General features: G+C 43.3%; 1 protein-coding gene across 1 annotated transcript in view; it reads left to right on the forward strand.

The window, feature by feature from the left end:
* The first annotated feature begins 432 nt into the window (after positions 1-432).
* FAIM (Fas apoptotic inhibitory molecule) overlaps positions 433-15,952 on the forward strand; it is a 472,349-nt gene continuing 456,829 nt past the window's right edge. Inside the window, exon 1 of the mRNA XM_044075005.1 lies at positions 433-788. The gene's annotated coding sequence lies outside the window, so the exon portion shown is untranslated. The remainder of the gene's footprint in view (positions 789-15,952) is intronic.

The raw sequence follows: 15,952 nt of genomic DNA on the forward strand, positions 1-15,952 counted from the left end.
ATAAAAGAAAGTTGCTAGGGTAACATACATTTTCTGAAGGATTTGAAGTCTGAAACTCAAAAGTCATTATTTGGTAACTTCATTCACTTAATATCATGCCAACGATTTGCCAGAAAACCACAAATTTTATAAGGAACAGACCAAAAATATGATGCAAAAATCTGGACAGTTGAAAGATCGGAGTCTGTCCTCCGTAATTTTAAATCATTGGGGATTGCATTGCAATCACTTAGAGTGTAATACTCCTTATTGTTCAGAAAATGCAAGATGATGTGCAACCTGTCGTTTTTACCTTTTAAGTGAATTAGAGAACTATTTCAAAATTATTCCTGATTTTGAATGTTTTTGGTTTCGTCATCCATTCTTGTGCACAAAAAGTTTATAGCTTTTCTTGTAACCTAGTAGTTGATAACAGAAACTGCAGTTTTCTCTCTTCTCGCGATGTACTACGTGAATCGTCAGTAGAGAGTCATAATCGCTTACTCTAATCTCAGTGTTTATTTCACGTTTTGTAAATTGTTCAAACATATGTACTCTGGGTGACATTTTATATTGCGGTTTTACTCCATGCACTTAAACGTAATGTGATAAATTCACATGATCTAAATGCCAAAAAATGACTAGCATTTAAAAAGGCACCGAACTTACACTGTTGACCGTACGGCGGCTGCTGTGAGGGTTTCTATAGTGACCAATTCACCTTTGCGATATCCAAGTCAAGCTGCTGTTGCATCTATTCAGCTGGTCAAGTCTTGCTGTTGGGTTTTTGAACGTCTTTTCATAAGGAGGTACGAGCCTGTGCAAAGCGATATTGAATAAGAAGATGCAAGCTTGATTGTGTCTGTAATAGTAAAAATAATAGTGTAATAACTTTTTACCTGTACTGTTGAAAGGCAGCAAAATATATTTTCGTATATACTGGGCATGTGGTATGATTTCTGGACTGTACAGTTGTAGAATTTATGAAAACACTGACATCATATTATTTTAGCATGTAATTTAAACTAACTTTGCATTTTCTGTGAAAACGTGGGCTTGCTGTCCCCCCTTGTGATAAAAGGCTAGCTTATTGTTGATATTGTAACTTGACTTTCACGCCCAGTTATTTCGGAATTCTAAACAGAAAGGAATTGCTCTGTGATAATTGTAAAATCAGAGTCAGTGTAGTGTATTAGTGCTAAAAACAGAGAATCGTTTCATGACTAAAAGCCATACTATGGCCAGCCTACACATGTATATTAAGTTAAAATAAGTAAATATAATGACATTGTGCTATGCTTTTGCATGGATTTGATATATTTTTTTTATTTTATTGGTCGCTGTATACAATAATCGGGCAGTATCTTTGAAAATCACGCTACCCAAAAAGTTGATTCAAGTTCATAGGTTCATAGGTTTATACTAGGCTATCTGCCCTAAGGCATTTATAAGCCTAGCCCAAATTATTGTGGCTTACGCCACCCCTTATATGAAAAAATACTGTGCCCATTAGTTTGTTGTGCCTCTGTCCAGCAGTGACCCAGAGATGATTCCCGGGGTAAACCTACGATCTCCCATCCACAGGTCTAGATTTCTCTTGAACAGAGTCAGCGAGGTGCTCTGCCTCACATGGACCGGGATTTTATTCCACAGCATAGGGAGTCTCTGAGTGATAAATCTATCCCTCCAGCACGTCCTATTTATATCCGTGCTAAGGTTTAAGTCGCTTGCTCTAGTGGTTTTGGTGGATTTGGATTTTTTGAGGTGGAGCATGTCCATTAATTCGGGTTGGACATGGCCTTGTATGTCAGGCACATGTCACCTCTGAGCAGACGGTATGCGACTGAATAGAGCTGGAGTTTCTTCAATCTGGCAGCATATGACAGATTTTGGAGTGCGGTTATCCTTTTGGTGAGGAACTTTTGGGGTCTCTCCAATTGCTGCAGATGTCGGGTGAGATACATCCCGAATGGGGCATTGTACTCGATCATTGGTCTGATAAGTGAAGAGTACAGGGGAACAATGACCTCACTAGATCTGGATGTGAATCCTTCATGATCAGGTGGGCAATGTAGAAGGTCTTTCTAACCACTTTAGCAATGTGAGTGTCAAAGAAAGGCCACTGTCAACCTGGGTCCCCAGGTCCCTGATAACCTCTTCTGTGCTTAGTGGATTGCCACCTATATGGTAGCTTGGGGTTACCTTGTTTTTCCCGAAGGGTATGACTATACATTTTTGGCGTTTAACTTCAGGCCATGGCTCTGGCACCAGCTATCTGTTTCCGTGAGTCCCTTCTGAAGGATATCAGTGTCCGATGCACTTTCCACTATGGCGCCCAGTTTGCAGTCATCTGCAAACTTTGTCAGCAAAAGTCCTCCCATGTTGGCCTGTACTTCTGAGAAGTAGATGCCAAACAATAGGGGGCCAAGGACCGAGCCCTGTGGGACACCACTTGTGACCGGCTTGGAGTCTGACACAGCGCCAGCAACTCTAACCCTGTGGGTTCTGTCCTTAAGCCAGTTTGCAACCCATCTTGTGACATATGGGTTTACATTTAAGCTGGTAAGTTTTTCTACAATACCGAGTGGGGTATTGTGCCTTTGCAAGGTCAAGGTAGGCTGTATGGACTGCCTTTCCCTCATCAATGGCCTTGGTGACTATTTGAAGAAGTCGACCAAGTTCAAAAGGCATGATCTTCCCTTGACAAAGCCAAACTGGGTCGGGTCCAATGTCTGCAAGTCCCTATATCTTTGTTTATGAGCTCCATTATGATCCTCTCCATAGCTTTGCAGACTAGACTTGTTAAGCTTATGGGGCGGTAATTACCAGGGTCCGTGGGCGCCACCTTTGTGGAGTGGGACCACAGTTGCCGTCGCCACTCCTTGGGCACGTATCCTGTGGTAAGGCTGAGATTAAACAGCTGCCTTATGTGCGGGTTTAATTCCTCATTTAGCTCGTGTAGCACACAGCCGGGGACACCATCCGGTCCCATTGATGCTGTGTTTTTAGCTTTAGAGAGCAGCTTTCACCTGCGCATTTTAGATGTCCGGGAGGCTACACTCGGCTGGGATAGTTATCTCTCCTTTAGGGGAGAGGGGTGAAGTTTGCACTGAACCTGTCTGCCAGTATGTTGGCAATGTCTGTGGGTTCAGTGATTTTGTATCATTTTGGACTAATTCTGAGCATATCTGTGAGTTTCCACCCAGGTTCCTAACATAGCTGAAAAAGGCCTTATGATTGTCCTTTGAATCCATGGCAATTTTTCTCTCAAAATTGGCCTTAGTTGATTTTATGAGTGCTCGTATTTTTTACTAATAATGATCAGGGTGACTTCCCTTTTATGGATTTTGTTCTATCATGTAATAGCTTTCTCCTCTTATTGTAAAGTTTGTTAATGGCTGGGGTCCACCAGACTGGACGTTTGCCCTTTGTGGAAAGAGTCTTGGTTATATTTGGGATTGCCTGATCCATGCAGTCCTGGAGGTGTTCATAGAAGGCATTTGTAAGGGCTTCCGCAGCTTGGGTTGTGGTTTCCTCTGACTCAGGGGCCTTGAAGGATACCACACCAGTCTTGAGTAGTGTGAAGTTTGCTTTAGAGAAGTTCTTCACTATGGTCTTTTGTTTGGGGTGGGGCGGATGTGGATTTCCAGTGAGATTAGTTTATGATCAGATCTCACCAATGAGGGATATACTTCGGTGTGGAGCATTTGTCCCCATGTTTGTGACAATGAGATCTAGTATATTTTCTCCTCTCATGGGAACAGTGACTAGCTGTTCCATGGCATTTGAATTTATGAACTCCAGGAACCGTTGGGCTAGAAAGTTAGGGCTTGAGTAATGTTCCCAGTCTATATTCGGGTAGTTGAAGTCACCCAATATGATGGTGTTTGGAGATACATTTATACCCTCCAGTGTCTTCAGGAAGGCTGTGTGGGGTTCCTGAGTTTGAGAGGGTGGCCTGTAGCATGCTACAATTTGTAGAGCAGTTTTGCCTATTGTTAGTTGCACCTGGATGGTTTTCGAAGCTTCATGCGTTGCCACCAACCTGGAGGTGTGAGTATCCTTTATGAATATGGATACACCCCCTCCTTTTGTGGAGTGGTCCGGGTTTTGGGGCCGGGGTGCTCTCAGGAGCCTTGAACCAGGTTTCAGTTACAGCACAGACATCGATGTTCTCCATACTGAGAAGGGCCTCGAGTGCGTGCATTTTGAGATTTAGACTTCTGGCATTGAGCAGCATTACCCTCAATTTCTTCCCATTTTTGTTTTTTAGGGTGGTAGGTTTAGAATTTGAGCCTTGTCTAAAAAGGCACTATGGGGGTGGCAAGAGCCTTAGCCAATATCCGGAATCCCAGGGGTGACAGGTGCAAGCCATCCCTTGCGAAGCAGCGTGGCTTGTCAAGCATGTCATCCCAGGCAGACAGACACTGGATCCCCTTTGAATGACACCAGACATTAAGCCAATTGTTAAAGCTGATCATCTTGTCTCTATATTGTGGCATCATTCTTGGTGAAGGAAGGATACTGCTCAGGGTTAGGGTCATACCTGCCTGGGCTACATAATCAGAGAGCTCCTCTATGTCTCTTTTCATGCAGTCCAGGGAGGTACATCTCAGGTCGTTCACACCAGCATGGACAATGACTGTGTCATATTTGTACTTGCTGTGGAGTGACCAGTGCTTGTGTTATGTGGCGGATTCTAGTGCCCGATAGGCAGCTTACTGTGACCCTCTCCTTGTTCAGCCTGGTGAGTGGGACGTCAGTGTGTCTGACTATGGAGTCACCTATGACAAGTATGTTTGGTGTTGTATTTGGCCTTAAGGGCTGTGACTGCTTTGCACACTGCTTTTGTGGTTTATGTGTTGCTTGTGGGGTGTCTTGAGGTAGCAGTTGTTTGGGTGTCTGCTTTGGAGGCCTCTGCTGTTTAGGTAAATTTTTACTCAGAGCCTCCGAGTATGTCTTTGTGTGTTTATGTGTTTGATTCAGTGGAGTGGTAGCATTATGTGAGGCTGGTTTTGTGGTGTGTGTAGTTGCCTTCTCCTCCTGTCTGGTCTTGCCAGTCCTGAGTTGAGAGAGCTCAGCCTCCAGTTTGGCTAAATAGCTGCATCTCTCGCAAGTATTTGTGTTATGTGGGAGGAGGAGAGGGTTGTCTGTGTACATGAGGCAGTTATAACATTGCCTCAAGATTCCCAGATTCACCAGCTGGACCGGAGAGGAGATTGACAACTGACCTTTGGACATGCTAGAATAATATTGGGAAATCCTTAATTGAAAACAAGGGCCAGTGGGGAGTGAGGGTGTAGTGCTTTTAATTTTTAGTGCTGACTTATATAATTGCTTTAGTGAGCAAGTGCCAGGTAACTTGAGTGCAATGTGATACAAGTAACTAAATGCAAAACGACAAACAGTAACTTTCTTTCAAGTGAAACAAGGAAATAAGTACAGTAAGCAATGCAGATATCACTAGTGATCCACAGAAGCTGAGAAGTTGCGTATTAGGTGAATTAGCTTCCAGGGAAATAACAAGCAAACAAACAACAAGTATATAAACAAAGCTAGATTCAGTAGGCCTGGATCTAGTCTATGCTAGAGCAAACAAGGTGAACAATTTCAGTAAGATACAGTTCAAATATTCAGGCACTATAAACCTTTAACCAGAAAATTCCCAGCTCAGAAGGGCAGAGTCCAGCCTCTTCTCCCACAAGAGTGCAGTCCACAAGCCTTCTTAATGTAAAATAACTGGCCTGAAGCCCAAGTGCCTAAACCAGAACTAATACACTTGGACACTGGGCTCTCAATCAGCAGTTCCCAACTTAGAAGGATGAAAGCTACCTGTCCTGCCACCACAGTGCTTGCCACAAACCTTCCTAATGTAAAACAACTGGTCTGAAGCCCAAGTGCTTAATCCAAAAGACTTGAATGATAGCTACACTTTAATCAAGTTACAACCAAGCAGTAATAAATACCATTGAATACTTTAGAGAATGTCTGGATTAGTGCTCAAGTTACACAAACAAAGCTAGATCCAGCAGGCCCGAATCCAGTCTATGCCACAGCAAACAAGGCACCAACTTCAGTAAGAAACAGTTCAGATATGCATGCACTATAAGCCTTTAACCAGAAATTCCCAGCTCAGAAGGGCAGAGTCCAGCCTCTCCTCCCACAAGAGTGCAGACCACGAACCCTCTTAATGTAAAATAACTGGCTTGAAAGCCCAAGTGCTTAAACCAGAATTAATACACTTTTAGAATAACAGACACTGAGCCCTCAATCAGCAGTTCTCAACCTAGAAGGATGTAAGCTACCTGTTCTGCCACAACAGTGCAGACCACAAACCTCTCAGTGCAAAACAACTAACTGGTCCGAAGCCTAAGTGTTTAAACCAAAAGGCTTAGAATGAGTTACACCAAGCAGTAATAAATACAATTGAGTATTTTAAGATGATGCAAAAGTAAAAGAAGTAGGTAAAAACACAAGTACAGTAAAAGCAGATGAATTTTTTTTTTTTTTTTTTTTTTTTCTGAACAAGTGCTGAGATCAAAGAAACAGATTTGAGTGCTGAAACTAGAAAACTGGCTAGTTACAAGAAAAAAAAAAAACAAGCTAGAAGGCTTCCCTCAAACACAGAAGGGCTTGGGGCCTCAGAAGCCTACAAATAGTCTGTACCACTTAACAAGAAAGGCAGGAAATAAGCTTCATTTTTTTTTTTTTTTCTATTTCCCAGATGCTCTCTTTGTACACAGTAGGAGTGCCTGAAATCAGAATATGATCTCACTGCACTCAGTTGAGTGAGCAAATGAGATGGGCCCAGAGGCAGGCTGAGGGCGGGCAGTTTCAATGCCACTAAGATTAACACCAAGACCAAAACAAAAACAGGGCGGGTGGGTGGGAAAAACTGAAGAGCAGAATAACCAGTTAAAAATTCCTTCAACACTCCTTCATACACAGTTTAAATCAATTTAAATACTGTATTTTTTAAAAGAAAAAGTGCATAAAAAGGTACTTAAATTCTCTTATACGTCCAGTTGAATATAACCAAGTTCTTAGCTTGCCAAGCTGAAGTTTTAAAGCAGGAATTATTTCACATGCACCAGTTTAAATATGCAAGGACAGGAACTCACTGAATGTGGCTACCCCCACACCTGTAATTACTAGCAAATAACAAAATTCAGCCAACACTAGCTTTTAGTTCAAGTTACTGAAGAGCAGAATAACCAGTTAAAATTCCTTCAACACTCCTTCATACACAGTTTAAATCAATTTAAATACTGTATTTTTAAAAGAAAAAGTGCATAAAAGGTACTTAAATTCTCTTATACGTCCAGTTGAATATAACCAAGTTCTTAGCTTGCCAAGCTGAAGTTTTAAAGCAGGAATTATTTCACATGCACCAGTTTAAATATGCAAGGACAGGAACTCACTGAATGTGGCTACCCCACACCTGTAATTACTAGCAAATAACAAAATTCAGCCAACACTAGCTTTTAGTTCAAGTTACTGAAGAGCAGAATAACCAGTTAAAATTCCTTCAACACTCCTTCATACACAGTTTAAATCAATTTAAATACTGTATTTTTAAAAGAAAAAGTGCATAAAAGGTACTTAAATTCTCTTATCGTCCAGTTGAATATAACCAAGTTCTTAGCTTGCCAAGCTGAAGTTTTAAAGCAGGAATTATTTCACATGCACCAGTTTAAATATGCAAGGACAGGAACTCACTGAATGTGGCTACCCCCACACCTGTAATTACTAGCAAATAACAAAATTCAGCCAACACTAGCTTTTAGTTCAAGTTACTGAAGAGCAGAATAACCAGTTAAAAATTCCTTCAACACTCCTTCATACACAGTTTAAATCAATTTAAATACTGTATTTTTTAAAAGAAAAAGTGCATAAAAAGGTACTTAAATTCTCTTATACGTCCAGTTGAATATAACCAAGTTCTTAGCTTGCCAAGCTGAAGTTTTAAAGCTTTCATGTCTGGAGCTGTTGGCTATTGATTTATTTAAACGCATATATATATTTTATTATTTATTGCAACATAGGGTTGCCACCTTTTCAAATGGCCAAAGTGGGACATTTTTGGTACAAACATCAGATTTTACATGCCGACACATACCCATGGTCAGTGCAATGGTTAGAACTTAACTTTATTGCTTAAATATAAGCTTATTCTTGTAGCATTTTAGTTGCTTATTCTGTTTCTTATAACATTTGGGTATTTTAGATACAAAATAACTGTTTTATGAAACTATTACATAAAATATTGGAAATAATTTTGTCCTAAAATCTCAGGACATTTGCCATTTTTACAATTTTTTGTCAGGGCATAACTGCCCAAAGAGGGACTGTCCCTCGCAAAGTGGGACAGGTGGTAACCCTATTGCAACACAGTGCTGTATTGTAAACAGCAGTAGCGTGTAGTGAATTATACCTTCAAACAGTAGGGAGTATAGTATAACACTGGCGAAGTAGATTGGGGCAAGAGGGCAGGGTACTAATCAATGAAAGAACCATTCTGCAGTACTGCTCTTTCATGGCATCTTGGTAAAGGTTTGAGTTTTGTGTTGTGTTGTGTGTGTGGGGCTGTAGTAATGCCGCAAAAATGGCAGGGGTGTGTCTCGTCATTTTTGGAGGACATTGCAATCTCTTCAGCTGAAACGGAAAACACATCTGAAGCAAACGTCTACTACATGTCGGACAGAGTAACACTCTTGTCACTTTTTAAAGTAAAACTAGATAACTGGATGGACAGCACTGAGGCTGAAGGAACTTTTGAATATGGATTATTGCTTAGAGCTTACTTATAGGTTCATACTAGGCTATCTGCCCTAGGGCATTTATAAGCCTGGCCAGAATGTGTTTGGCTTTCGCCACCCATTTTAAATTAATTTTGCTATGCCCTTTTTCAAGGTTAGTATACTGTCCCTCTGTCTAACAGTGACACAGAAGTGATACCCGGGTTAAACCTACGATCTCCCATCCACTCATCAAGATTCCTCTTGAAGAGAGTCAATGAGGGACTCTGCCTAACCTGGACTGGGATTTTATTCCAAAGTGAAGGGAGTCTCTGGGTTATGAATCTGTCCCTCCAGCATGTCCTATTTATTTCAGTGCTGAGGTTCAAGTCTCTCGAGCGCGTAGCTTGATGGAATTTGGATTTTCTGAGGTGCAGCATGTCCATTAATTCCGGGTTGGACATGGCTTTATACATCAGGCACAGATCGCCCCTGAACAGGCGGTATGCCACTGAGTAGAGCTGGAGTTTCTTTAACCGGGCAGCATATGGCATCTGTTTGAGCCCTTTGATTCTCTTGGTGAGGTACTTTTGGGGTCTTTCCAGTTGCTGCAGGTGTCTGGTAATGTACATCCCAAAAGGGGCATTGTACTCAATTATGGGCCTGATGAGGGATGAGTAAAGAGGCACGATGACCTCCCCTGATCTAGATGTGAATCCCTTCATGATTAGGTGGGCTATATAAAATGTTTTTCTAACCACTTTGGCCACGTGGTTGTCAAATGAGAGACTGCTATCAACTTGGGTCCCCAGGTCCCTAATTACTTCTTATGTATTTAATGGATTACCACCTATGTTGATTATGTCACCTAGTTTGCAGTCATCTGCGAACTTGGTCAGCCACAGTCCTTCCGTGTTGGCCTGTACCTCCGAGAAATATATACCAAACAAGAGAGGTCCCAGGACTGAGCCTTGTGGGACGCCACTTGTAACTGGTTTGGAGTCTGACATGGCTCCAGCAATTCTAACTATGTGGGTTCTGTCCTTGAGCCAGTTTGCAACCCATCTAGTGACATAGGGGTTTATATTTAAGCTGGTGAGCTTATCTATAATGCCCGAGTGGGGTATTGTATCAAAGGCTTTTGCGAGGTCCAGGTAGGCTGTGTGGACCACCTTCCCCTCATCAATGGCCCTGGTGACTGTTTCAAAGAAATCAACCAGGTTTAAGAGGCAGGATCTGCCCTTAACAAAGCCGAACTGGGTAGGATCCAGTGTCTGTAGGTCCCCAATATCTTTATTTATGAGGTCCATGATGATCCTTTCCATAGCTTTGCAGACCAAGCTAGTCAGGCTTATGGGGCGATAGTTTCCCTAGTACGCCACTCTTTGGGTACAAATCCTGTAGTAAGGCTGAGATTGAACAATAGTTTTATGTTTGGGTTTAGCTCTTCTTGGAGTTCATGTAGGACGCAGCCCGGGACGCTGTCTGGTCCCATTGATGCTGTGTTTTTTGCTTTGGAGAGGGCGGCTCTTACCTGAGCATCTGAGATGTCAGGGGGGCAGCACTCTGCTGGGATAGATATTTGCCCTTTTGGTAGGGGGGGGGGAGAAGTTTGTGCTGAACCTGTCAGCTAGGATGTTGGCAATGTCTGTGGGTTCGGTGTATTTTTTGTCATTTTGGACTAATTCTGAGCATATCTGGGAATTCCCACCCAGGTTCCTAACATAACTAAAGAAAGCCTTGTGATTATCCTTAGTGTCTTGTGCAATTTTTCTCTCGAAGCTGGCCTTAGACGATTTTATGAGTGCCTGTAGTTTTTTGCTAATACTGATCAGAGATGCCTTCCCTTTTTGGGATTTTGCTCTATCATTTAGTAGCTTCCTCCTTCTGTTGTATAGTTTGTTTATGGCTGGGGTCCACCAGACAGGACGTCTGCCTTTGGAGGATTGGGTCTTGGTTTTATTTGGGATTGCATGATCCATGCATTCCTGAAGGTGTTCATAGAATGCATTTATAAAGGATTCTGCGGTCTGGGCCATATTTTTCACAGGCCCGGGGGCTTTGAAGGATTCCACCTCAGTTTTGAGGAGTGTGAAATTTGCTTTAGAGAAGTTTTTCACTGTAGTTTTCTGGGCAGGAGGTGGGGTCGGGATGTGAATATCCAGTGAGATTAGTTTATGGTCTGATTTTACCAGTGAGGGATACACTTCTGGTCTGGAGCATAGAGTCCCCATGTTGGTGATGATCAGGTCCAGTATGTTTTCCCCTCTTGTGGGAGTGGTAACAAGTTGTTCCATAGCATTTGAGTTTATAAATTCTAGGAACCTTTGGGCTAGGGTGTTGGAGCTAGAGTAATGCTCCCAGTCTATGTTTGGGTAGTTGAAGTCGCCCAATATAATGGTGTTTGGAGAGACCTTCATATTTTCCAGTGTTCTCAGGAAGGCCGAGTGGGGTTCCTGGGTTTGGGAGGGTGGTCTGTAGCAGGCTATAAACTGGAAGGCAGTTTTACCCACTGTTAGTTGCACATGGATAGTCTCTGATGCTTCGTGCTGTGCCACCAACCTGGAGGTGTGGGTATCTTTGACGAATATTGATACTCCCCCTCTTTTTGTGGTTCGGTCCAAATTTTGGGGCCGAAAAGCATGGTATGAGGTATAACCTGGTAGTGCTGGGGTGCTCTCGGGAGCCTTGAACCAGGTTTCTGTTACTGCACAGATATCGATGCTCTCCATGCTAAGGAGAGTTTCGAGTGCGTGCATCTTGAGGTTTAGACTTCTGGCGTTGAGTAGCATTACTCTTAGTTTATGAATTGAAGAAACTATAAAATAATTGAGAACTACGGGAATGAGAAGCCTCTCTTTGGAATTTGAGACGATATTAAATGGGGGGAGGGGACAAAGGTCCAGAAATAGGGACAGATTTTAAATATTGCCCTTATAAACTTAGAAAGTCACTAGAATAATGGGTTTTATGTTAACATGCATTTTTGAAGGCTATGAAGACTGAAACTAATTTAGTGACTTCAATCCTCAATGATTTGCCAGAAAACCATTAATTTTCTGCAGAACAGACCAAAAATATGAGGGAAAAAATGTGGACATTCTGTGAATCTGCACAGTTGAGATGTATGGTCTCAGTAATGCTTATGCAATAGTAAGTATATCCTCATTTAGTGGTCTTGACATAAATTATGAGGCCTGGAAATTAAATCTCTGTTCAAGCCATTTTAGAGTCTATAAGAAGTGAAAATAAAACTCAAAATTTCTGTCTGTTGATCCCAAATAACTCACCTAATTTGTTTCTTGAAGTTATACATCTGCTTGAGTTGGTGACAGCCCAGGCAGATGTTAAAAGTTATCACGGCACCTTTTGAAAAGAATAGGGAAAGTTGTCTGATGCCCTGGCCAAATTTCACCTGGTAGTATAAATACCACCTTTGGTCTCCATTGAAGAGACTTCTAACCTAGTGGGACTAACCCAAGCAATATGAATAGATAGGAAGATAAGAGAAAGGGAGATGTAGAAAGAATGTACCCATAACGGACCCACTGCTAAACTGTAGCGTAGAAAATGCAAGCCTATCTGACCAGACACTGTGCGTGCTTTGCCAGTAACTATCCTTAGTGAAGGTATAAATGGTAAAGAATGCAGAGTAAGAGTTTTTAAGTTATAAAGCCTTCTTTTTCAGAAGATAAATAATATTTCATTAATTTGAAGAGCTGCTTTAGAAACTGTCCAGAAGTCTCCAAATTTTCTACCATCATTAACAGATTTAATAAACAATAAGATAGGAAAAAGCAAAAGTTTAACTGAAAATTAAAGCTGAGAATTTTTAACTAAACTACAGGAAGTACTGAAAACACTTGATAATAGTGTGATTTCTTAGTTAATTGACCTTGTTTGATGTGTGGAGCATTGGGCGAATACTTACATATTGGCAAACTACTTAGTGAGACCCAATTTTTCTTAAAGTAGGACAGGACCTGGCTGTGTTCCAATTATAGATGGATCTTTCACTTCTGCATTTCTGGGAAGGTCTACACCCGGCTTCTTTAAAAGAGACTTTGACTGATTGCTGAGCCTTTGATTCATAAGGAGCAGTGTGGATTTCTTTCTATCTAGTGTACAGTGGTTCAGCTGTTTATTCTTGCACATATATTGTGGAAGTTTGGCAGTATGGTCTACATGTGTTTTATGAACCTGATGAAGGTATATGACAGTGTGGCTTGGACTGTATTGTATAAAGCTTTAAGGGGGTTGGCATAATAGTAAAGGTATTTACTTTGCAGTCACAAGGTACAGGGTTTGATTCTCACCTTTGAAAAGCATGGCTAACCTTAGAAAAGCCTCCAGGGGTCATTAACATAGCAATTACCTATAAACTTAGAAACAGTGCAGAGCTGAAGAGTTACATATCCTATAATGTGAGAGTGTTCAATCTCGCCTTTGTTCTTACACATGGGTTCGGAGCCGATCCTCGGCTCCGCGTCGGCCGCTTGCAAGCTCTGCATCGAGAAGAAGCTCGAGATCACCTAATACCCACAATCCCCCTCTGCCTTTACCTCAGATCTAGTTTGCCGCTGCAGCGTTCGCATCACTGGGTCGAGCTCGAGCACCTGAGATAAGATTTAGAATTTTATTCTTGTATTTTTTCTTGGTACTTTAGTGTTATAAAGCTGTTTAGTGATAATTTGTGTGTGTGTGGTAAGGTATAAGGGAATCTCGGTACCGTTAAGTTATAAAACTTAGAGTTCTCTTCGGGGCCTACCACCCCTTATTGGATTTGACAACCGGATTGACTTTCACTACTGGATTTGACAATTTTACCGGACTTGACTTTTTACTGGATTTGACTATTTTTCTACTTATAGTGACATGTCTGAAAAGGCCAAATCAGGGTTCAAGCGTTGCCAATGTGGGCAAAAAATGTCAGTAACTGACAATCATAGTTCCTGTGTCTACTGTCTTGGCCCTCTCCATCTGCAAGAAGACTGCTCTATTTGTCATTCTTTCAGTGGGAGGGTCATGACAGATAGGCGCAGGAAACTAATGGACAGGGGTTTGTTAAAACCTTCCTTTCAGGAGGCTCTGGATGCTTCTGACCAGGCATCCAAGTCCTCGAAGGAATCGAAGACGTCGGAGCCCAAGTCATCGGCTCCGAGCTCTTCGACTAAAGTTAGATCACCGGTTCCACAGACTTTGGGGCCGAGTGTTCAACTGTTGTCAGTTTCGAGCCTCGAGTCTTGGAACCGGTGATGGAGCTCCCTCCTCGACACTATTGAGGTCGGCTCCGTCTTGGTTCCTTCGACCCTTCTTCTAAGCTCTCCGATATCGATGTGGACCGTGTGGTGCAGAAGTTATTGGAACATTCGCCCTATCCAAACTTATCTCGGTTTCCACCCAATTGGTGTCAACTTGAAGGCCTCCCATTATCTCCATCCCTTCCTCCTCCGAGACCTGTCCAGTCTTTGGAGCCGGAAGAGGTTGATCTACTGATTGTGGAGCCCTCTGTGCCAGAACCGTCCTTTTCTTGGTCTGCTCCTTTCACCTCGACTCCGGATCCGTACCGGAGTCTCGAGCCGACGATCCGTCCTTGGTTTCGGGGCCGAGAGTCGAACCGACGTTTCGGTTCCGACTCTTCCTCTCGGGGCCTCGGCGCGGATCGATTCAGCTCCGTCCTCGGGGTCGATGCCTTCGGTGCCTGTCTCGGGGGTTCTTCCCATTTCTTCGAACCGGAGATTCCTCGACTCGGGACCCGGGGGCCTTCGATCTCATGAGGAAGGTGTTGTCTACCCAGACAACCACATCAGTAGAAGCAGCTTCTCCTCCCCATAAAGGACCGCTATCTTCCTCTGCACCAACGGCCATATCCAAGCGTCGAGCACCGGTGTCTCAGCCACCCATGGAGTGTGCCCCCTCTTCCTCGGAGGCTTCTTCGGATGCTCCCCCCGAAGAGGTCCCTAGGAAAAGATTGTGTAAGAGGAGACACTTAGATTCTCCACAAGAATCTTTAACATCCGATACTGACTTGGATGAGTCAGAAGGGTCCCCAAAGTCACCTTCAGAAGATGTCTCTTTTTCTGACATCTTGGAGATCCTGAAGCAGAGAGGTGATTGGCAGTCCCTCCCCCCTTCTGAGGATGAGTCAGTCTTGCTGAAGGCATTTGGTGCTCGCCCTTCCTCCTCCTGGGTCACTCCGCCCTTCGATGAGTTAATGGAATTGATTGCTCGAAGGGCGTGGGAGACACCTGACACGGTGGAACCGGTCCCTAGGAAGCCTAATAAGTACATCACTGCACCCCAAGACAAGGCTTACCTCACTAAGGGAGTTCAGTGAACGCCATGGTGGTGGCAGCGGCCACGAAAAAGGAGATGTCGGAATCTTCCTCATCTGTCCATCCGCCTAACAGAGATTCTAGGACTATGGACAGATACGGGAAGCGCATTTTTAGTTCAGCGGCTTTTTCTATGCGATCCCTGAACTATTTGACCCATTTTACATGCTTACAAGAGGGATCTAGTCAAAGAGTTGGGAGATACCCTCCAGGGTACTACAGATGCTGCGGTCTCAGAGAAAGTTACAGCACATCTAAATACCCTTACATCCATTGTTAACTCATCCATGAGGCTGATATCATACGCAGCCGAAGGATCGAGTAGGGCAGCAGCTTCAGCGATTGCTCTTCCTAGGCAATCCTGGATGTGCTTATGTTAATTTGCGGAAGCCTTCAAGTCTTCCTTTACTAACGCCCCATTTGATGGTGCCACACTTTTTGGCCCTAAAGTAAAGGAGACCCTTACCCGGTGTGAACAGGAGGGAAAGACTCTGTCTGCTGTCGGAGTCCGTTTTTCCACCCCTTCCAGACCGTACCCCAAAGGGCAACGTGGTGGGAAAATGTGGTTTCAAAACCCCAAGGATCTTTCCCAGGCACACAGGGTGATGCCCTCTAGAGGCAGAGGAGGGGCAGAGGTGGAAGACGCCGCCCTGGCGGCAGAGGGGTCCGCAAAACCAAGGTGACAGGGATACCCCTGGAAAACCTTTCCAGCACTCCTGAGAGGAGGCCCGACTGTCCTGCTCTGGAGGCAGTCGGGGGTCGCTTAGCTTTATACCCTCAGGCCTGGCAAAACTTTACTACAGACAACTGGGTAAAAAGCGTTGTTACCAGAGGTTACAAAATACCATTCCTATCCACCCCATTCCAAAGAGAAAACTCCCAGATGTACCGCCCAATCTG

The sequence above is a fragment of the Protopterus annectens genome, chromosome 6.part0 (assembly GCF_019279795.1).
Source record: "Protopterus annectens isolate FY-2018-M chromosome 6.part0, PAN1.0, whole genome shotgun sequence".
NCBI classification, from domain to species: domain Eukaryota; kingdom Metazoa; phylum Chordata; order Ceratodontiformes; family Protopteridae; genus Protopterus; species Protopterus annectens.